This window comes from Magnolia sinica, chromosome 7 (genome assembly GCF_029962835.1).
Source record: "Magnolia sinica isolate HGM2019 chromosome 7, MsV1, whole genome shotgun sequence".
Taxonomy (NCBI): Eukaryota; Viridiplantae; Streptophyta; class Magnoliopsida; order Magnoliales; family Magnoliaceae; genus Magnolia; species Magnolia sinica.
In genome coordinates, this window is record NC_080579.1 from 4,298,217 (window position 1) to 4,322,289 (window position 24,073).

At 37.2% G+C, this 24,073-nt stretch overlaps 2 long non-coding RNA genes across 7 annotated transcripts; both read left to right on the forward strand.

Moving 5' to 3' along the window:
- Window positions 1-11,695: 11,695 nt before the first annotated feature.
- Window positions 11,696-15,130, forward strand: LOC131251911 (uncharacterized). The gene is made up of 3 exons (XR_009174047.1): window positions 11,696-12,375; window positions 12,543-12,579; window positions 14,381-15,130. It is a non-coding gene; the product is annotated as an uncharacterized LOC131251911 (long non-coding RNA).
- An 849-nt stretch (window positions 15,131-15,979) lies between these two features.
- On the forward strand, window positions 15,980-19,021 carry LOC131250892 (uncharacterized). 6 transcript variants are annotated; one of them, XR_009173489.1, is made up of 6 exons: window positions 15,980-16,125; window positions 16,846-16,964; window positions 17,095-17,170; window positions 17,610-17,975; window positions 18,264-18,732; window positions 18,898-19,021. It is a non-coding gene; the product is annotated as an uncharacterized LOC131250892 (long non-coding RNA). The 6 variants fall into 6 exon arrangements; XR_009173488.1 differs by lacking the exon at window positions 15,980-16,125 and having other exon boundaries at window positions 16,136-16,964; window positions 17,592-17,975; XR_009173486.1 differs by lacking the exon at window positions 15,980-16,125 and having other exon boundaries at window positions 16,138-17,170; window positions 17,610-17,787; window positions 17,908-17,975.
- Window positions 19,022-24,073: the final 5,052 nt, after the last annotated feature.

Below are 24,073 nucleotides of genomic sequence, written 5' to 3' on the forward strand. Positions count from 1 at the left end.
CTAAGAGTTTTAGCCTAGAATAGACATGATTAGGCTAAACATAAAAAGAAACAGTAGAAATAAACAAAATAAAAATAAATATTACTCTCTCTCTCTCTGCTCCATGTCCCCTCCCAGATCCGATCCCTGCCCTACTCTCTCCCTCATCCTTTTATTCCTGATGTAGGTCGGCTGAGGTGGAGCACTGACCCTTCTTTCGTAGCAGAAAGCGGACGCACGTTGGGTATTAGAGTCGATGGTGTCTGTGGGGCCCACTTATAGCGACTTCACGTCTCATCAGAGTCGTCCATTGGCTCTGTGAGGTTGATTTAGTATATCATGCCAAATTTGAAGAGGATCTGAGCTTTTGGTGAGCCACGGCATTGATTAACGTACGGAGAAAGATCTGGACTGTGCAGTCCTGTTCTTGTGCACGAATGGATGGAAAGGATCAGGGTTTGATATATTTCTCCCCCTGAGTACGTGGGATGGTTCGGATCATCCATCCGGATGATGAATGTGGGCCACACATCCTCCGAACGGACGGCAGTCGCAAGCTCGGTTCTTGCGTAAACAAAGAAGCGATGATGTGTTCGGTGGGACCCATGATTGAGCTCGGTTGGGAAATCCACACCGTCCATTGAAATCATATCGAAATTTTTTTTAGGTTTGATGCGTTATGGCTCGAATTTGGTGTGGGACATGGACTCTTCTTATCATCGTCTATCTTACGTTTAAACGGCTGGAATCTGTGTATGTTTGCAAGAGACAAAACAGACACGTAGCAGAAGGTCTTGCCCGCCATAGAGATGCAATGTACGGTCCCAATCAGTGATCCGAGCAATGAGTGGGGCCCACTGGCCAAAACTGGACGGACCACGTGCGTCCGGTGGTCGTCCGTGCTGGAGAAGGAGACGGGTCTCCTTCCGTTGACTGGGGTTCTTTGTCCAGTGCACGTCAAGTGCACTTGTGCATTGTGCATGGAGCTGCCAGTGGGGTCCACTTGTGATGTATATATGAAATCCTCTCCGTCCATCCATTCTGTTATATCATTTAAGGCGTTGAGTTCAAAATTGAGACATATCCAGAGATTAAGTGAGCCCAAAAATTGATAATTTATGGGTTGATATGTCCGTTGGGCCACTTTCACAGGGATCCAATGGTTGAAATTCTACATGTACGGTTAATTTATAGTCCGTAGGCCATATATACACTTTCAAGCCAATCGGATGGCGGGAACCCTATGATTTCACATTTTGGACCCTTTTTAGCCACTTGAGCTTCAGTTTCTTGGTTTTTTCAGATATCTGGCATGTAAATCTATCGATCTCGGTCCCCTGGGGTCCGTCCCTTGCTTTGGTGATTCTAGAGCATCAAATTCATGCATTTAGCACCTTTTTTCAGTCTAAGCTCCTAAATTTACCTTGCAGCACAAACGCGATTAAAATAGAGCATTAAACGGTATCAGGTTCGTAAAATCAGGTAATAATTGGGGTTTACTATGCAATACTTCACCCTTAACACAACCCCCAACCAGCATTTTTCTAGTCCTGGGCGAAGTATGCAGAAAATAAGTTGAGAATTACAGGACCAATTTCTATGAATTAGAGTGATTTTTGAAAACAATCCAGATACTAGAATTCTAAGATTCATGAATGTTGGGCATTACATTCCCTATACTCAAGCACTTGGTAGACTTCATAATCAAGATCAAAGTATTAATCCATCAATTAGAAAAAAATTCTAAACATTAGGATCCATGAGGGTATAGTCTAATCTCGGCTTATCATCATTAAAATTCACTTCTCTATTTCAGGATATCATTGGTAACCAATAAGAGAATTCATGATAACCAAAACTTGCCTCACAGATCATCTTTTCATTCTTCCAGCTTTTGATTTTTCCATTAAAAGTAATGCCAAGAAGGGGAATCAAATCCTCACCTATAGGGAACAAACCTATGATGAAGACTCACTACAAGAAATATGATTTTTACCGACGAAACTTTTACCGACGAAACTAATTTTCGTAGGTAAAGGGCATCTTCACTTTTACCAACGAAACTATATTTTGTAGGTAAATGTCATATTTACCTATGAAAATTGTCGTAGGTAAAGTGTATTTTCAAATTTTTTTTAAATACAAAAAAAAATTTTTACCTATGAACTGTAATTTCGTAGGTAAAAGCCATCTTTACCTATGAATATTTTCGTAGGTAAAAGGTGTTTTGAATTTCTTCCCCCTTTGAAAAATGTATTAAAGTTTACTTTTACCAACGATTTTAATTTTCGTAGGTAAAAGTCATCTTTCCCTACGCCAATTTCGTAGGTAAATGGTGTTTTCAAATTTTCAACATACAACATACGAAAAGTTGATTTTTACCTAAAGTCATCTTTACCTACAAACATTTTCGTAAGTAAAAGGTGTTTTGAATTTGTAAAAGTCATCTTTCCCTAGGACAATTTTCGTAGGTAAAGGGTGTTTTCAATTTTTCAAAATACAAATAAACGAAAGATTACTTTTACCTACGAAATGTAATTTGGTAGGTAAAACCCATCTTTACCTATGAAAGTTGTCGTAGGCAAAGGTGTTTTGAAATGACTTTTACCTACGACTATTTTCGTAGGTAAAAATATTTATGAGACATTTCCTAACGAAATAATTTGTAGGTAGTAATATAAAAGTAACTTAAATTGACATTTACCTACGAAATATTTTGTAGCTAAAAAATTTAAATTAAACATAGTTGAGACCTTTACCTACGAAACATTTCGTAGGTAAAAACTACTTCTACCCACGAAATAATTCGTAGGTAAAAATATAATATTTCACTTACATGATTTAAACCTTTTCCTACAAAATAATTCGTAGGTAAAAGTCTTTTTTTTTCCCAGTTCAAAATTTCTGATCTACACCTGTTACAATATAGTTCATTATGTTCTTCTTGATATACACCTATTATATAATATATTTCATCATATTCATATTTACATCCATCTAAACCCAAACTACGTAAATCCATCCAAACATAAACTACATCCATTCAAACACAAATAATCTTATCCACATGACATTCATCCACGCATAAATACATATAAGTTTAACATCATAAATAAAATACAAAAAATTATTCATAGTGTTAGGGAATTGAGAATAAGTTAAGGTTTAGGTTTAGGAAATCGGGTTCGGGTTCAGGATCAGGTTTTCAAGTCTAGGTTTAGGTTTAGGTTAGGGAGTTGAGATTAAGATTAGATGTAGGTTTAAGTTTAGGGATTTGAGAATACATTTAGGTTTTAGGTTTAGGTTTAGGTTTTAGGTTATAAGTTAAGGTTTAGGTTTTAGGTTTAGGTTAAGGTTAAGATTAGGTTATAGGATATAAGTTTAGGTTTTAGGTTATAGGTTAAGGTTTAGCTCATAGGTTTTGGTTTAGGTTAAGGTTATAAGTTTAGGTTAAGGTTAAGGTTTAAGTTTAGGTTATAAGTTATAGCTTTAGGGAATTGAGAATAGGTTAAGGTTTAGGTTTAGGAAATCGGGTTCGGGTTCGAGATCGGGTTTAGGTTTGGGTTTTCAAGTTTAGGTTTAGGTTTAGGTTAGAGACTTGAGATGAGAATTAGGTGTAGGTTTAGGTTTAAGGATTTGAGAATATATTTAAGTTTAGGTTTGGGTTTTGCCTAAGTTATCCAAACCAAGGTTGAAACCCTCGTGGCTAAAGGCTTTAGCCTCAGTTTTAGCAACCGAGGCTAAAATGACTTTTATAGCCTCGATTCTTTAAGTGAGGCTAAAAGAACCTTTAATTTTAGCTTCAGTTTTCTTGAAATGAGGCTAAATCAAAATTTTAGCCTCTATTGTTTCCAACTGAGACTAAATCCAAATTTTAGCCTCAGTTGCCTCCAATTGAAGCTAAATCCATTTTTAACCTCAGTTCTCAACAACTGAGGCTAAAGCCTTTAACTACGGGAGTTGTAGTCTCAGTTTAGGTAATTGAGGCAAAACTAAGACTAAAGATAGATTTAGCCTTTGTTGGCATCAACTAGGACTAAATTCAATTTTTAACATCATTTATCAATAACCAAGGCTATATCTAGTTTCCATCAACAAAAGCTAACAATAGTATAATCAACCAATGATTGAACTGTGCATGTTTCGCCCATTTAACATCCATCAAGACAACAATCAGCACAAAACCAACAAAACAATTAATCGTATATTTAAAGTTTTCAAAACAAACACACTGCCATTGCTGTTGCTGCTGTACATCCAAGATTTTTGTCATTGTTGCTATTGCCGCTGCTGCTGGTTTCATTGAGAGAATTTTTCCTTGGTTGTGTTTTTTTAGGAATTGCACATATATCTGGATTGTTGCCCGAGACTTTTGGTCATCTTCTCCTCAGCTGTATGCTTAGAAAGCCTGAAAACTCTCCTTATCAAATTCTGCAATAGACTGGAGGCGGTGTTTCAAGGGGTAGCTAAAGGCTCACTCCAAAGACTACGTACAGTGTGTCTGTGGGAGCTACCTAAGTTGGAGAGTTTTTGTGGTGAGGTGTGCTTGCCGACATTGGAGAAACTGAGAGTGAGTGGATGTCCGAAGCTGAATAATCTTCCTCTTCAAGTTCCCTGTAATAATGCTGCTGCTTCTACCACCACTGTTGGTGGGGGTTCTCTAAAGGTGGAAGGCGATTTGGTGTGGTGGGCCAGCTTCAAGTTGGAAGGAGACAACATCAAGGACTATGTCCACTTCGACTATGTCCACTTCAAAGAACAGCACCCTTTCATCAGGCGTTGATGATTCTTCTTTACACTAGAATGGATCCTCTCTCTCTCTCTCTCATTTGTGTGTAGACGTGTTTGTTAGCTTCTGACCATAAAGCTACTAGTGTGGAAGTCCATCTTTCTATATTGAAGAGCATTCAACTGTCATAGAAGAAAAGAGTATTGGTAAAAAGTTATAAAACATACAGAACCATTTGAAATTGAAGAATAACTACAGAGTCAACAGTAAAATAGATACCAAAGCAAGAAAATCATGAATGCGGGATTCCTTCATAGCATCTGTTGCATTTTTCACCAATGCCTGGCCAAAATATTCAATAGTAATCATCAACAGAAGTAACTGAGCATTGTAGCTTAACAACCAACAGTAAACATGCCCAGTAAGAAATCTAGATATTACAGAAAGAAACTAACCATTCTTATATTTTCTAGTGAGATGCACCCATTCTTATTTGGCTCCAATAGTGCAAATTGCTCTTTCATATAAAAAAGCAGATTTGGTTTAAATGTGTATAAAAAATTTGTATAAAGAAATGAAATCTAAGTATGTAACATAATCAGTGAACTAAGACAGTTTCTTTGTAGTCATCAGATTTGGTTTAAATGTGTAAAAAAAATTTAAAAAGAAGAAGAAGGAGAAGAAGGTGATGCAGTAATGCAAACTTGAAGAACCAGAAAAGAGCAAGGCCTCAAATTTGAAAGAAGGATTATGCTTCAAAAGAACCTAATTATATTTTTACGTACTAAATGTTTCCCCCACCCACCTCCAATCTATGTATAAAGAACTTTGTTTTTTTTTTCAAACAATACCCATCCCGGGCATAAGCTGCACATCTGTGCTAAACACATTGAAATAGCTGGTAGGGTAAAATCTAAGTTCATGGTCTTGTTCATTTACAAGCACCATCCACATTCTAACTATGTAGTTCTAGGCAAATTCCTATTTAACTAGAAACATTTTTTTCTATATGTACGCATGTATAATCTCACATCACGCAACAAATGGCTAGGACAAAGTTATGGAGATGATGATTGTATCTTCTAAGTTTTGACAATAACATATAACCCATATAGAGATGTCTGCATTTGGATTCTCAAGGTTTGTAGTGTCTAACACTGAGTCTCCATGTCAGCTACCTACAAGTAGAACATTCAGTAACTACCTGGATGCAAGTTTGTACATGAATTGAGATTTAGGTCGTTAAGCTCTGGGCAATTCAGATAAAGGGCCTGCAATGCACAAATCAATAGTGCCAATCCCCGAAAGAAATCAATGCTGAATGGAAAACAAACTACATCAAGAATTTACTATATATATATATCTTTATATATATATATATATATATATATATATATATAGAGAGAGAGAGAGAGAGAGAGAGAGAGAGAGAGAGAGAGAGAGTCATGCTCACCTGCGCACCTACGCACGTGCGCACCTTTGCACACGTGTCATGGGTGTCTAATCTGAACGGTCCATGTGATGCAGAATCCCATGAAACCCCATGTGACAAATTTTCACCCTGATCTAAAATTCTGGTGGGCCATAGCAAAGAGAAATGCAAATCAAGGGAGGAAACTGTTTTCATTTTTCATGGCCCATCAAAGTTTTAGATCAAAGTAAAACTTGGGCGTGGAGGGTTTAACGAGGCGCTGCTTCACATGAACGGTTTAGATTTTGGATCCACATCACGTATGATGGGTTCTCAAAAAAGTTCGCACCAGTTCCGTGCCACTACTCTCTCACTCTCTCTCTATATATATATATATATATATATATATATATATATATATATATATATATATATATATAAAGGGAGAGAGCAGGGAAGGATGCGCAACGATAATTTCTAACCGGTGATTAGAGTCACATGTACTACTAATAACTAAGAAGCAATTGCACCAAATAAGAAAAATGGCCAACTCACACCACCTGTTTATAAGAAGTGCTCTCCTAAGGATTCCAATTGCAGAACAAGAAATTGTAGCATTTCAGCTTGATCCATGTAGCAGAACTGGCTACTTAAGAAAACAACATGGATTTTCTCCCCTGTTCCGTATTTTTCTATGTTAGGCATTTTATGTCCAGTCCATTTAAATCAAATGCAATTGTTACCCTGACCTAATTTTGCAACTATATTATTAAAGGTTGTGTATGTTATTTAACCATGTGTGATCGTTCTTATCCGAAGAAACTTACTTTTCAATGCCTAGAAGACCTCAAAAACGAATTTGAGAAAGTTAATGGGAGTCAAATAGAAATTGCTGCCAGGCCTTATGCTTTTATTAAATTTGGTATGTCTTCTACACCGATTGTTCCATTTGTCTTCTATACATCTTGTCCCATTCCATACATGCATTACTTAATATTAGATCAATCTTTGTTCTAATTCCTTGTTGTTTCTTTTGCTGGATTGCTGATTTTTCTTTTTCTTTTTTCCTTTTTTTTAAAGATACATTCATACAGAAAACTAGTTGTACCATAGCTTGTGATACAGTTGACTATCTTACCATTTCTCTAAGCTGTTTGAAAGTAAATCTTTGCAGCAGCATCAGGAAATACAGTGTTAGAAGCCTGCATTTGGATTTTGCAATCATGCTGAATTTCAATCATCATCTTGATGTAGATGAAATCAATAAAAACTAGGATGAATTAAGCAAGTTTGAGGTCTTGCTGTTTTTAATGATAATTCTAAGCATTCAGCGAGAAATACATACCCACAATAGTCACACATACTGTGACAATTATGAGAATAAGGCTAGCCCTCTCAATTTTGAATAGGAGCTAGGGCCTGGCCAGACAGAGTAAAAATTTTGAATAGATCCAGCCCAACCAGCTCAAAATCCAAGCCAAAGACAACCCTAGGCCTGGCCTGTTGACAGCCCTATCAGTATAATTCACTAAGACTTGTTCCAACTTCCAACACAGTCCGGTTTTGGAACATGAATTACTTAGCGACTTGTTTCTTTGACCGCTAAAACACTTTCTTTTACCATCGCCCACCAAAACCAAGTTGACTCACTTCTACAAATAGATGGTTAAGAAAAATATAAAACAGTTGATGCATCCCAGTGATGATCAAGGAAAAGCACTTGTCTAGTTCAAAACTCTCCGCTTTCAAGTTAACTGCATCACCAGTGGTCAACTTTCAATTGAAAAAAATGTCAAAGGTTGGTGGCTAGGATCTTTCATCTAGAAGATTTTTAGGGATGGACTATCCACTGTAGGGTTAATTAGATCAGTGGCACAAAACCTTGGGCAGGCCTCAAGGTTTTGTTCCCTTAATGTGTCCCATGAGAGTTTCTAATCATTCGGATCATTTGTATGTACGGTTAGAATAATGTTTGTCACCTTATGGACGGAGTGGATTTACACAAAAAAATAAATTCGGTGATCCCCACAGAGATTGGATGTTTTACGGAGTTGCGCAAAACAGGTGTGGTGGATGATTCTGTGGTACTTTTCTTTCCCACCGTCCTCCATCCATTTTCTTCAATATCAGCCATCCATCTCCAGTTACCCTCTCATCCCTGCCACATGTCGAATACATCTAGCTTTCCACTTCCTTTCCAGCAAAAGGCAGAAGCTTCTCTGTCCCTCGTTCTTAGCTGCTTTTGCAGGCCTCCGAATTTTAGATCGTCAAAACCTCTGGTAATTTCTTCGAATTTTCTGATTTTTCTATTTAAATTTCCATTTTCTGTAAAAAAAATCGCGATTTCTCTCTTTTTATGCGATGATATGAAACGAATATCTGGAGAAAAAAGGAAAAAAATCGTGCAATTTTCGTCTGTCGATTTCTCAATTCATTCAAAACCCTATAAATCACAAAATCCTGAAATATCTGTCGCATTTTCTTCTCTATTTGGACTATCCTTGACGAATAGGAAGTAGGATTTTATTTCAATTTCATCAGATTCCGTGTTCCATACCAAAACCCGAATTCTCATTTTTCTAGGGTTTATGCAGATGCGGATTTCGTCCAGCGGTCTGTAATGTTATTGAAATAGGGAGGAACTCAAATTTTGCGCCTGCGGTTTTAGTGGATTTCGGAATTCGAAAGGGATGAAACGATTTCAAAAATATGACTGTAGTATCTTGCATAGCCCAGAATTATGAAAATCCAGAATTTTCGATGGTAATGCCTTTTGAGGATCTTAATTTAATGGAGGCAATCATAATAATGCAGGCAGTTTGAGAATGGGACCACATCCAATTCTGATTTTTGACAATTCTCTTCAAGTTTCAACAAAAGAAAAACGACCAAGCATGAAATCAACGAGAGGAGAGGAGAGGAGAGAAATACCTGCTGCAACGGCCCCTCACTGCTGATATTTAGGGCACGAGAGTGAGAGAAGGGGGGATAGAGAGGAATAGGGAGAGAGGGTAGGGAGAGAGGGTTGGGAGAGTGTTTATGCACTAACGTTCCTCGTGCTCTGAGTTGTATGAACGGTTTAAAGGATGTCAAAGTTAAATGGGCCCCACTGTGATGCGTGTCGACCATCAACACCGTGCATTTGATGGGCCCTCTTTAAATTATGGGATATGCCAAAAATCAGCTATATACGAAACTTAGGTGGGCCATACCATCTAAAATCATGTGAATAAATGGCTCAAACATATAAAAGCACTTGGTGGGGCCCACCTGAAATTTTGATGCATATGAAACTTGGTATGACTCCTCATCCAAGTGGGACACACATAATGGATGGTCTGGATTTGTGAACCACATCTCGGTGGGCCCAACAGATGATTATGAATATTTTAATGGTGGGTAACCCCTCTCAACTTTTGTATGTGGTGTGGCCCGAAAAAGTCACGGATTGTCTTGATTTTTAAGCATCAGGCCCATCATGGAATGGTACATCTGACTGATGGGGTAGATGTTCGACACTAGTTACCAAGTCTAGGAGCCCCATCATGTTTTAATTACAAAATTTATTATGCTAAACAAATTTTATACTCAATGTTAGGTCCTGAGGTTTAAAAAAAATCAACTAGATCCGCAAATTAAATGGGCCACACCACATGAAATGATGTAAATGGGATGTCAACCATATATAGGTTTGTTTGTGCATGGGCCACCATGTGGTATATATTTAATCAACTCCATTAATCAGGTTACATTTCTAGGAAGCTCTTTCACAAATTGTGTTCAATCCAATCTCCACCATAAAGATGTGTGCGATCTTGATCGCAACTAATTAGTTGATGAGGCCATTTGGTTAGGCTTTCTTGGCATGAATTTGGTGAGAAACACAATTTGAGGTACCACCATAAACATGTCTGGTTCATCTCAGGTGTTGAGCCATGGCCCAACTCTCTTCAGCATGAACAGCTAATTGTCTTAGATGTAGCACATATATGGTGATTAGAATTTTTGGTCTGGTGGGCCAGAGGTGTCCTAATTGCTTGATATGTGTAATCTTTTTATTTAAGGAAGTTGCTGGTGATTTTCTCAAGGACTGACTTGACCTGATGATTTTTACAAAATCTCATTCTATATGAACAGGGCTTTAATGGATCCTTGACTGTGGGATGTGGTGGGCCCCACAGTCAGGGATCCACCTAATCCGTGTCCATTCTTTGTACATCTTTTTCTTCGAGGAAGTTGTTGATGATTTTCTTGTAGTATAGTTAGTCGAAAGGACGCGTTCTTCGCTTAACTTGCTGACCTTTGCATGAAAGGATATTAAAAATAAACATTACTATGCACCTAAGGAAGGTATCAACGGTGGAAATCATTATTCCACACTATTTCGTGTGGCATGGTCCACTTGAGTTTTGGATTTACCGAAAATTCGGGATCATTGGCTTGTTCATCCATTTTTCGATATCATTTTAGAGAACTATCCAAAAAATTATTTATATCCAAATATTAATTAAATGAACCACACCACAAATAAGGGGAACAAATTGGCTGCTCCCCCTGACACCATCTAATGGCTTGTGGTTGGTGCTCTGTGGGCCCTTCCCTAACGTATGTGTTTAATCCATGCCGTCCATCTATTTTTATAGATCATTTTATGATATGATAGAAAAAATGAGGTATATCTAAATCTCAAGTGGACCACATTACAGAAAAAAGTGTTAGATGAACGTTGACCATGGAAAACATTTTGGGGGCCATAAAAGTTTTGGATCAAGCTGATATTTATTATTTCCCTTCATTCGGGTCTTTATGACCTAATCAACATATTAGATTTCAAAAAAACAGTACAGTGAGTCTTAGGAGGATTTTAATAGTGTATATCCAACCATTATTGATTTCCTATGGTGTAGTTCACTTGAGATTTATATACCTATCGTTTTTTGTACTAAGCCCTAAAATGATATCTAAAAATAGATGAACGGAATGGATGAAACACATATATAATGGTGGGGCTCACAGAGCACCCACCATCAGTAGCCAATCTGCCTCTCAAATTTGGGCGCGTGCTTAAAAAAAAGTTGCACCCAAAATTAGGGATTTCATACGGTCTCTCTCTCTCTCTCTCTCTCTCTCTCTCTCTCTCTCTCTCTCTCTCTCTCTCTCTCTCTCTCTCTCTCTCTCTCTCTCTCCTTTTCCTATGTTGCGGCCCTTTCAGAGTTGCCCGCCATGAATGTTGCATCTGATTGATGGGGCAGATCTAAATTTCAAGTGAACTACACCATGGAAAAGAGTAGGATGGTGACACCAACCGATGAAACCTTTTTATGGGCCGCCACATGTTTTTTTAGATCCAACTTGTCATAAGTTAATACAGACATGGACAATGATTCTCACCATTAAAACATCCGTAGGGCCCACCATAACGTTTACTTTCCATCCAATCTGTTAATAATATCACACATACCTGGATGAAGTGGAAAAACAAAAAATTATTTTGATCCAAAACTTTTGTGACCCTCCAAAGGGTTTCAATGGTAGACATTCATTCTCCCACTGCCTTTTGTAGTGTGGTTCACTTGATCTTTGGATTTGTCTTATTTTTCGGCCCTCCAAGTGGAGAGACGGTTTGGATATAACACATACCTCATATGGGACCCACAGAACACACCAGCAACATCGGTGGTGTGTGGTAAATGTGCCAATTTGGACATGATTTGGCTAGTGATGCGAGAAGCCAGGTGTCCAGTGGTTGGTGCTCTGTGGGCCCCACCAAGATCTATGCATTTTACTTGCACCATCTTTCAATTTTTGCACATCATTTTAATACTATATCACATAAACGAGGTAGATCAAAATCTCAGGTGGACCACACAGTCGGAAACAGTAGATATTAAATCACACGTGATACCTATGGTGTGGTCCACTTGAGCCTTCAATATACTTCATTTTTAGGATCATTCACTGAATGTATTTATAAAAATAAATGGATGGAATGGATAAACCATATGCATCATTGGGTGCCCCACGTAGGCACCCAATCCGCGCCCAAAATAATTGAGCGCGCGCTCAAAATAGAGCCGCGCGCCCAAAAATACATACGGCCTCCTCTCTCTCTCTCTCCCCGTCCAAAACCGACTCTCCCTCTTTACGCCCAAAACCCTCTCCCTCCTTCCCTCCCTCCCTCCCTCTCTCTCAACCATCCCATTTTCAAAGCCCTAGCATTTTCTCTCTCTCTCGCCATCTCAACGGACTTGGAAAGGTGAGCGATTTCTCATTTTCTTTTTACTGATTTCCTTATCTTTTGCGAATCTTCTCCGATTCTCGACCGAAGATCTCGATTATCAGAGAAAATCATTCAAACTTTACTCTTCTTTTCCTTTGTTTACGTTTGCAAGTGAAATTGCTGATTTTATATGTGGGTTGCAGGTAAAGAAGGGCCTGCACAAGCCCATGAGTAGGGGCTGTAAGTGTGGAGTGTTTTTGTGTTGATTCTGTTTTGTAATTGGAGTGTTTTTGTGTTGATTCTGCATATGGATTTTGATTGTTAGTATTTTCTGAAGATTGTGGATGTGAGTTCATTGGCTCTTGCAGGGGTTCGTATGATTTTCAGAGCATTAGGCAAGATTTTGCATGAGATTATTTTTAAATGGTTGCAGTGTTGCCTGTAGATTCTGCGTGTAGTAGGTTTTGATTTTGAGCATTTGGTGAAGATTATGCATTACACGTTGTTTCTGGTTCTTCAGGGTGCGTTTGGATGCAATTTTAAATTGGATTGCAATTCTGTTGTATAATAAAGTGGAGATAAATAGATTGTAGTTAGCCTTCCTATCGAGGGTTGAGCTCCAAATTGCAGTCATGTTCCTCTCAAGTTGGACTCAAATGAAACATGACTGCAAGTTGAGGGCTTCTTTCCCCCTATGAATACTAGAAAACATCATTAGTTTTTCTCATTTCTTGTTGATTAAACTAACTATTTGCTGCAATTCAATTCACTTGATTTTTATTTTTTTATTTTTTTGTTGATTCTGGATAAATGTTTTGGTTTTCAAAGTTTTCGTGCCGTTGGTCCTGCATATTGTATTTGATTAATTCCACCTCGTTATGACTCGATTGCCTTGATGGGTTTTGGTTTTGCGGCATTGGCATGGATTTTTGGTCCTACATGTGTATATGATATCATTCTCCGTCCATTGGTTTTCACTGCCTAAGGTTTGGTTTGGGCTGATTTTTGGTCCCAAGGGCTAATGTCAATAAATTTACCTGGTGGATGGGTAGATATGATGTATGCATCGAAGTCTTTCTTTGTCCCCTTAACACTACTTCAGGAATTTGGCATGTAACTCAATTTCTATTTGTTCCTTGCTGCAGTACCTTGTTTCGTGCAACTGATGCTAATGCAGTGCCTTGTTTTGGCATGTAACCCTTTGGCAGTTGGCAAACTAGATTTCTGAAAACACAAATACTATTAAAGACTTGCAGTTACTCTTTTGTTCAGCTGAGAAAACTGAAGGGGCATTTATTCATCAATTGTTAGGGACTGCTAGTTCCAGCACCAGTAAAGACTTGCAGTTACTCTTTTGCTAATTTATCTTCCCAGATTTTGATTGTTTTGGATACTTCAGCCTATTTGTTTGGGTAATTTGAATTTTGCATTGAAGTAATTCCTGCTTTCTAGTTGCAGAAAGAATCAATTGTGGTAATCTGTGTGGTGGCAGGTTCAGATTATATTTTTGGATTTTGAAATGTCTAAATCAAACATCAAACAATATGATAAATGTCTACTATGATCTATGTTCATTCACCATTCTTGGTGGTTATGGCTAAATAGAAACCTGATCATTTCTTTAATGTCGCATATGCTTATGAACTTTACCTTGTTAGCTATACAAAGATGGGAGGTGAACAATAGAACTACTAGCCTGCTACCTTCCTTACTTCCCTAAGATATTTACTTTGGCTACAAAAAGTTGGGGAAAGATTAGTTACGCTTTTGTGGAGACACATTGTTATTGCATGGGCTTTTTTCTTGTTTTGTTTTTTTGTTTGTTTTTTATTATTATTATTTTTTAAAATCTTGTTTCCTACTTATAAGGTTGACTGTTTTCCAGCAAAAACAACCCAGGATCCATCAGTTATGAGAGTGTTTAATGCCATTCTTGTTGGCTAGTTTTACTTCTCCACATAGGCACCCTTGAGGAAATGATTACAGTGGCTTAGTCCAAGTCACTTTAGATGAGTTTGAGATGCACCTTTCTGTCTCACAGGGTTATGGTTTAATCATCAAGGGATACACCCTCAATGGTGTTCTTTTGGGGCTAGCAAGAGGATTGTCATCCCTTGGAAGGTACTTGATGCCTTTGCAGAAATCCTTGACCTTCTCAATTTCTTAATACAGATTGTTTAACGGTTAAGGTCTGAGGAAAGGCAACTCCTTGGATGTCAATTTTCCCTAATTTCCCACATCTGGCAACCTCATTTTAATATGGTGGTCTAAATACCTATTTATGACTAGTGGTGATATGATTCGGCTGAATAATGTATCCTACTTAGCATTTTTGTCTTTCATTTAAGTGCTAACAGGCCACATTAACTCCCAAGCTACTTGTGAATGTGATGGCACTGATCATTTGGCTGCTGGCTTGTGTTACAGTTCATGATAAGAAAGAGTATGTTGTTAATGCTTCTGCTTGTGGCAACATATTCACTCGGCATAGATTTGAAGCCTCTTCAAATTCCAGCTCTTCCAGGATCACCAATATATGTGCCCCAATTTTTAACTATATCCCATTTCATTAGGTGCATTTTATACATTCTGCAATGCAACATGCTGATATTGACAGTGTTATGACATGACTAACTCTATACTATAGATAAGTTGCAGGCTGATATTTGCCCTTCTACTTGTCTGACTTTAGAACTGATAGTAAGCGGGAACTATTGGTCATAGGTCAGTGAGTAATATCATGCCGTATGAGATATCTACAAAGTTAGTAATATCCCTTGGCATGTGCTGTAAAATCGATATGAAAAAGGCCATAAATCTCACATTGAAGTAGATTGGTTTTTTTTTTTCAATGATTTGTATTATGGCTACTATCTTGCCTGAGGAATGCTTTACTTTTTATAATCTTAGGAGGGACTATTTACGTTATGCTAGTTGTTGTAGTTTTTCTACTCAGCATTGTTGCTCTAGCGTGGTGGTGCGGCCACAGTTAGGATTTTGCACCTTCCCTCATAAAGTCCCTTTCGTTGGAGCATACGATGCACATTTTTCTCTGTTGAACTCAACAAACAGCTCCCTTAGTCGGCAACATCATTGAGGTCAGTCTTCATTGTCAGATCAAAATTTTTGAAGGAAAATGCGTACATTTTCTTTTTTATTTCATTTGAGTAAGTTTTTCTTCTTATAATACCTATACTAAGCTTTTAACTATGATTGTTTCCCTTTGATAAATCAGGTTATTTGCAAATATTGTGCCGAGTGAGAAGGATCCTCTGCTTGGAGTGAATTTGGAGAAAAATGTGGCTTTAAAGTAGGATGCAGCCCATGGTAGCGTTTCAAATCCCAACTGTATATTTGGAGTGGATCCACGTCAAACCTCATTTGTTTCCGAGAAGAAAAAACCCATGTTTCTTTCTAAGATATGGAGAAATCCTCTTTGCAGGTGTAATGCTTGCACAGAATTCTATGTCCAGCAGAGCATGACAGTCTATCTGTTTCCATACTCTGGGCTGTGAATTGGCGCCCATGGCGAATTTACAGGTATGGTCCCCCCGGGTATATTCCAGTTCATCCATGAGATTATGTGTGTCATTTTTAAAGCCATATCTCATTCTGTGACTTGATTTGTGTCCATCCGCATTGGCCAAATGCATAATGCTGACGATCTTCATGACCTGTTTTATTGTTGTTGCTTCCGAGGCAATATTCCCCCTCTCTTAATTCTATCTCAATTTCAATGGCTGAGTCTGTAATTTTTAAGATCCATGTGCCTGGCGATACTGCACAGTATTTAGGTGACCTTACATGGATTTTTTAAATTTGAAACTGAGGGCAAAATGCCTCAAGGATGGGAATTTGGGTGCCATTACATTTATTTTTAGCTTTAAGAGCAGGAAAATGCCTCTTGGATAGGCATTTAGGTGCATTTACTCCAATTTTTTCCTTGACAAGTGGGAATATGCCACAAGGATACAAATTTACATGCTGGCATATTGATTTTTAGCCTGAAAAGTGATGAAAATGCATCAAGGAAATGCATTTAGCTTCTCTTACATGATTTTTATCTTGAAAAGATGTGACATTTTCATCAAGGATGGCCACTTAGGTTCCCTTACATAATTTTTTTATCCTGAACAGTGGGTTAAATGCCTCAAGGATAGGCATTTACATGCCCTTGCTAGAATTGTTAACTTGAATAGAGAGCAAAATGCCTCAAGAATAGCCTGTGGCTTTACCATGATTTTTATCTTGAAAAGTAGGCAAAACACTACAAGGATGGGCATTTAGGCACCCTTATTTGAATTTTTAGCCTGAAAAGTGGAATAATGCTTTAAGGATAGGCATTTGTGTGTGGGGTTTTTTTTTTTTTTTTTTTGTGGTTTGGTTTGGCTACTAATGTTCAGTACTTCAATACAATAAGTTGTTTCTATAATGCTTGAGATGTATTAATACTTTATCTATGTTTGGATGTAATATGCTCATTCAAAGTGAAACAGTTATTTAGAGTGTAGGCTCGAGAGGAGGTCCACAATGCTTCACCGGGGAGTTTACATAGGTCCATGATCAAAGCTGCCCAACAGGTGCAGGTGCAGGTCACAATCCTGCCTTCCCTACCCAAAATTCTGGTCAGTCTAACTCTTATCATTTGATAAGCCATATATATAGATTAAATGTTGACTGTCCATTTCTTTAGCATACATTTAACTCACCTAGTTTGACACCAACCTGATTCTTGGACCTGGGCATATTTTCTAGGTGAAGTTTGCTAAGCCCACACATGGGTAGAGCCTTCTGCAACAACATACAGCCATATGTACCAATATAACATAAGGTGCGAGAACAGAACTTTCCATTCAAATATTGCACCAATTGCAAAAGTAGTGTTTTCCCAACATGAAATAAAAATAGATGCACAAGACATTGAACACATAAGCTATCTTTTCTGTCCATTTGGTGCATTTGTTTGGCTTTTCCAAATCTACCAATCTATGGGTCACACATTGTAATATCTTACTGGTTGGATGTTTCTGAGTGCCCAAAAATAGTTGGACAGCAAGTTTTAGTAAGGCCCACTCATTCAATGGTTGGGATCATAATGTGGGGTAATTTGAAGATAATTCTCATGTTTGAAATGTCCATGCCATATTTCGCATTTTACTCCAGTGTTACCAACTTGAGATTTAAAACTTTCTAAAAGAAAGTTGATAATTGAATACTATATGTTTTGGAGGCTATGTATTGCTGATTTTCAGGCCATGACTGTCCAACAGGTTTGAGGCACCTATGGATCTAAAGAAAGAGCGGGAAAGATTAATATTTGAACAAAACTATGGGGAAGCATTCACTTCAGCCCATGAATTGTTGGATGTTTATTTGGTTTTTAAATAATGCAGATTTTGCTTAGTTTTTCAAAGTTTATAATTGAGAGGATGAGCATGTGCTCTTGAAGTACTCTCTCTCTCTCTCTCTCTCTCTCTCTCTCTCTGACATCTCATCCTTATCTTTTTCTATATTTTTAGTTCTTCAATTTTGCTGCATAACTTTTCTGTATGATGATATTCGTTGTAGGAAGCTATTCGTTGGGGTACTGATTATCTTCTCAAAGCTACTGTCATCAAAACACCATATATGTGCAGGTTGCTTTTTCTTTTTCTCTAATTCTTTTTGGGGTTGGATTTGCTTTCTTTTTCTTTTTTCTCATGTGGGATCTCTGTTTCTTTTCAGCAAAAAGCTGTTTAATTTGTATTTTCCATTTGTTTGGGATTTTTTTTTTTTTGGATTTCTTTGCTAGGTTTTTCCAGCCGTTATTGGAATGTTGGTTTCTGGTTCCTATAATGTTTTAGAGTTTTTTTTAGAAGAAAAGAAGAATAACAGACAAAAAGCTTTTTTTTTTTTTTTAATTATTTTTTTTTGGATTGTTGAAGATTTTAAGCAATGAAAATGGTTTTTGGGATTTTTAGAGGGCTTGAAAGAAAGAGAAGCAGAGAAAACAGAGCAATGCGAGTTTTTATTTTTGGTTACAGGTGGGTGATGCTAACAAGGATCATGCGTGTTGAACACAATGAAGTCAGGAAAAACACATGTTGTAGCTATATAACACATGCACAGATCGACACATCACATTTTAATGCAACTTGGTTATCAAGGCAATGGTTAATCAAATTTTGATGAAGTTTGGTTATCTGGAGCATTTTTTATATGAATAGTAACTCTGTTACTGAAAAATGTGGATCTTTAGCATTGATTAGAGAAGTGCTTATATTTTTTAACAAAACCAGATGGTTATTGGTCTTGTACATTTAATAGTTGGGAGTTTTGTCTATGGCGGCACAAAAACAAAGAGCAAATTTGGGACTGGACCTGAGTCAGCAATAGAATCTGAACATCCGACAGGTGAGAAACCTCATTTGGGGATCGACTGATGAGCCATTCTGATTATGCACACACTTGTATTAAGTTGATGTTGGATTTGTTCAATGAATATAGCTTTTGGGCTGCAAGCTTGAGACAACGATTTCTACAATTTATTCAGTTTGACTTGAGTCAATTTATATCTAGGTTAGGGGAGTTGAGACTGTTACTCTTGGAGATGATGAAGCCCGTGCTAGAGGTTGTCAGAAAAGCATTCTTGAGAGAAGCTCCTACAACCTTCCATTTTTTGATTGAAATGAGGGAAAAGAAATATTGGGTCACGCATCGGGTATGTTAACAATTGAGACCACAATTTGGATGGTCTGGAGTGACATCCATTCATGCCGCATGTACCGTGGATCAGTCTTCTCCACCATTTGAAGCAAATGGTGGAAAATACAGTTGTGTAGCCCAAATGGTGGAAAATACAGTTGTGTAGCCCATAAAGAAAACATGCCTTCAAACTTTGATATTCTCAGCATCTATGTACTCTATTTACATTTCATTCATTTGCACTCTATTTATGAATTACTAGCTCCAGATATAGGTCTTTTCCTATCTAAAAGTGAAAGAGCTCATGTTATATGTTTGTCATTGGCTCATTGCACACATTTGTTCAGAATATTTCGAGACATGATCATGGGTGATAATCCTTGCATCTTACATGATTCTTTTAATCTATGCATCTTATATTATTCTTTTATTCTATGCAAACTGAAAGGAGTGTTGATATGTTGCTCCATAGTAAAAAGCCCTTGGTTGAGGTAATGATATCAAAACCTTCGTACCCAGCACTACTTTAAGCATTTACTTTAAACATATGGCTAGAATAAGCTTTTGAAAAATTGTTTGAAAACTAGGAATGCAGATTCACCTTGGTTGACCGATGAGTCAAAACTTGATCAAGGGTATAAGTGAAGGTATAGTTACTAATTGTTGTATTGGTTCCCATTAATAAGGAGATTGATAAATCATAAACATGGCTTGAACACATAAGGTTGTTCCTGAACAAATTTCTCAAGCCAGCATCACATTTTTGCCTTATTTTTTATGGCCTTCATTAGACTGATGCCTAAGTCAAAATATGATGAAATATATTACATAACAGGTCTATATCAGGAAGAATATGATAAAATATATTGTAACAGGTGTATATCAAGTCTATATCAAGAATTTTGCGCTGGAATAGTAGGAAAAAAAAAAAGGAACTTCTACCTACGAATATTGACTTTTACCTACGAAACTTTTTGTGGGTAAAAGTCATGGATCTACAAAACTTTTCGTAGGTAAAAGTTCTGTAAGTATTTTTAGCTACGAAATTATTCATAGGTATAAGTTTTGGTTTTGTAAATATTTTTACCAACGAAAGAATTCGTAGGTAAAACCTTTGTACATATTTTTACCTACGAAACAATCCCTAAGTGTATGTTTTGTAATTATCTTTGTAAAATTTTTAGCTACGAATATATCCGTAAGCAAATGTTTTCGAAGTATTTTTTCCAACGAATATATTCGTGGGTAAAAGTCTTGTACTACTTTTTAGCTACGAAAATGTTGGTAGGTAAAATATTTTTAGCTACGAAAATATTCGTAGGTAGAAGTGTTGTAAATATTTTACCGGCGAAAATATTCGTAGGTAAAAAGTTTTGTCAATATTTTTACCTACGCAAAATTTCGTTGGCAAAAGGCTTACCTTTACCATCAATATGTTTTTTTCATTAGTAAAAGTGTTTTCCCACGGTCTTTTACCAACGAACTTGCCGACAAAACTTTTCGTTGGCAAAAGTTTTTGCCTACGAAAAAAAGGCTTTTGCCTACGAAAATTTTTGTAGATAAAAGTGTCTTTTCTTGTAGTGACTGTACGCCCAACCATTTTTATATATCATCCATGAGGAATTAAATCTACACCTATAGGGAGCAAACCTCTGGTGAAGATTATTCACCCAACTCTTTTCAAAGGTATTTGTTTTTTTTTTTTTTTTTTCAATTGATTATGACAAGCAAATTTTTCAGGTTGGTTCCTTGCATGCTTAGTGATTACCAAGTTAACCCTTCAATATCAAACTGAAACCTTAATATGAAAGCGAGATGTGACATGTGAAATCATAACTCAATCAATGTTTACAACTTCTAATTCTGGATTAACAATTTAAACTTAACTGTGAAATCTAACAGATACTGAATCCAAGAGTCATAAATTACCAACATCACGTATCTTATAATTCTAAATCAAAGATGGCTGTCAAAATCACATCGAATTTACAAGAAATTTCAGAAAAATTTTAAAAATTTTCACAAATTTTTTGCTCAAGACCAAGAAAACACTGATTAGGTGACCTAATCTCCCACCCCAACTTAAAATCTACATTATCCTCAATATAAAATATATATGAGCATACAATGCACCTAGGACAACGAAAGTAAATGAGAAGTGATGGAAAGATAGTACCTGGACGAAGGAATCGAGGAAGGCGTTTCCACAATTATCACAGCATGAAAGCCGGTCAGCACGAGAGTGAAGACACGAAAGCAAACTATCCTAAAATAATGCAGGAAGCAAACTAACCTAATGGCATAAAACCAACTAACTTAAAACAGCATAAAGCAAACTAACCTAAAAAAATCCAAGTGATTGGAGTGAATTTTATATATAGAAGTTTCATAGAACCTGATCATTTTACTTAGGAGAATCCCATCACTTTATCTAATAGAATTTTGTCAATTTGTTTAGTGAAACCATATCACTTTTTTCAATAATCTCATACTTTATGTAGAGGAATCTCATCACTTTGTCTGATAACCCTGTTATTTTGTCATTCAACTCCGCCACTTTATCTTGTGGAACTGTGTCAGTTTGTTCAGTAACCCCATAACTTTACTCAATCGAACCCCATTAAATTGTTTGGTAAAACCTCATCATTTTATCTAATAAAACTCCATCACTTTGGTTAGTATAACCACACCACTTTGTCTACAATTCCATCACCTTTTCTAGTGGAACCCGTCACTATGTCTAGTAATTCTGTCACTTTGTCTAGTTGAATCCCGTCACTTTGTCCAACAACCCCATCACTTTATCTTATAAAACCACTACACTTTTTCTAGCAACCCAGTCACTTTATTTAGTAGAACCTCACCACTTTGTCGAGCAACTCAGTCACTTTCTCTAATAAAACCCATCACTTTGTCTATTATAACCATAACACTTTATCTCATAGTCTCATCACTTTGTCTAGTAGAATTTTGTTTATTTGTTTAACAACTCCATCACTTTGTCTAGTGAATCATGTCACTTTGCCTGCTAATCTCATCACTTTGTCAAATAAGACCCCATTACTTTGTTTAGTGGAACCATGATATTTTGTCTGGAAACCCCGTCTCTTTGTCTAATAGAACTCCATCACTTTGACCCATAATCCTGTCACTTCGTTTAGTGGAAATTTGTCACTTCGTCTAGTGAAACCTTGTTACTTTGTCCAAAAACTCCGTCAGTTTGTTTTGCAAAATCCTGTCACTTTGTTTAGTGGAATCTTGTCACTTTATCTGGTAAGCCAATCACTTTATCTAATCTTGTCACTTTGATTGCCTAGTCCCCCTACCACCAGCCTGGTGGTCGGTGCTCCGTGGGCCCCACCATGATGTATGTGTTTCATCCAGTCCGTTCATTCATTTTTATCATTCATTTTAAGGCTTGATCCAAAAACTGAGAGGTAAATAAATCTCAGGTGTACCACACCAAAAAAAAAAAAAAGAATAGTGATTGGATATCCACCATTAAAACCCTATTAAGGCCCACTATAGTGTTTGTTTGACATCCAATCTGTTGATTAGGTCATAAACGCCCAGATGAAGGGAAAAAACAAAAAATCAGCTTGATCCAAAAATTTTATGACCCCCAAAATATTTTTAATGGTCGATGCTCATTCAATACTGTTTCCTGCAATGTGGTCCACTTGAGATTTGGATATACCTCATTTTTGGTCTCGTACAATAAAATGATCCGGAAAAATAGATGGACGGCATGGATGAAACATATACATCATTTGGGGCCCACAGATTACCGACCACCAGCCATTGGCTGGTGGCACGGGGAGTAGCCAATCCGTTTCCGCGCCATTTCCTCCTCGGGAAAGCACCAGAATTAGAAATGCTGAGTGCACTCGCGCGAGTACGCTTTGTAATTCCGTAATCCCCTCACGTGCGACTGAGGCGTACTTCTGCAAGATGAGATCCGCTCATTAGACGGTTCCCAATGTCCAAATTCCTCAAATCTCATCTCTTTATGATCATCACATATGCCATGCATATACAGAACAAACGAATGGTCAATCTATTTTGATCAGCGGTCTAAATTACATGTACACACGTGTGGTTCCTTTGATGATCAGATTGTTCTGAGTTTAGAGATATGGTATCTAAATACCGGACATCGTGTAACGCACAGCTCCGATCTTGGCCACTCATGTTGTTTACACGTGTAAGCCGATTACACCTACAAAGTACACTGGGTAAGTTCATTTATACGTCCTCTACTGTAAGATATGGTTTTGACCCGAGGATTGATAAATCGCATGTGTGGACCAACTGAAGCAATGTACCCATTTTGGGCCATTACTTTTTCATCATTTACTTTTGGGTCAATATCATGGATCACACGCAAGAGAAATGATTTGATACTCTGGCAGACTGTGAAGGATGATACGCAGGCAGTTAGAAATTACTGAGAAATTATGTAATTAATTAAAACAAAACCGTCACAATATCAGTACCGTTTTAGATGTATTATGAATTAATATTTAAATTTTATGTTCATATGACTTCATTAAATTTCTGGGCATTTATTTATTGTACAGTTAAACATGAAAACAAAAAACCTATGTTCTGATTATAAAAAATAAAAATAAAACAAGCATACACTACTCCGAGGCCAAGATTGTTCAAACCATCTTGATTTTAGAGTGTAAACTACCAGGATATGACACGTGTATCATCTTTAAGTGCCTGCATATCAAGCATTATTCCCAGCCGGAGTAGCAAATAACTCCCCCATACGCAAGGATTCACAGTGTTGCATGAAGTTGTACGCATGTATTTAAGATATAGTACAGTAGAAAAATGGTAAAATATTTAATTTTTCTTAGCAGGGCAATCTTGTCGAATGATTTAGGGAGTTAGTTGATACTATGTCTGCATGAGATGCTTCATACGCAAGCATTCTCGAAATGACTCCTAGCTTATGTTTACTTAAATTAGGCTGACCAAATTACAAAAGAGGGATCCTTACTCTTGCTCTGGCTGTAGACTCCCGGAGTTTTAATACCTG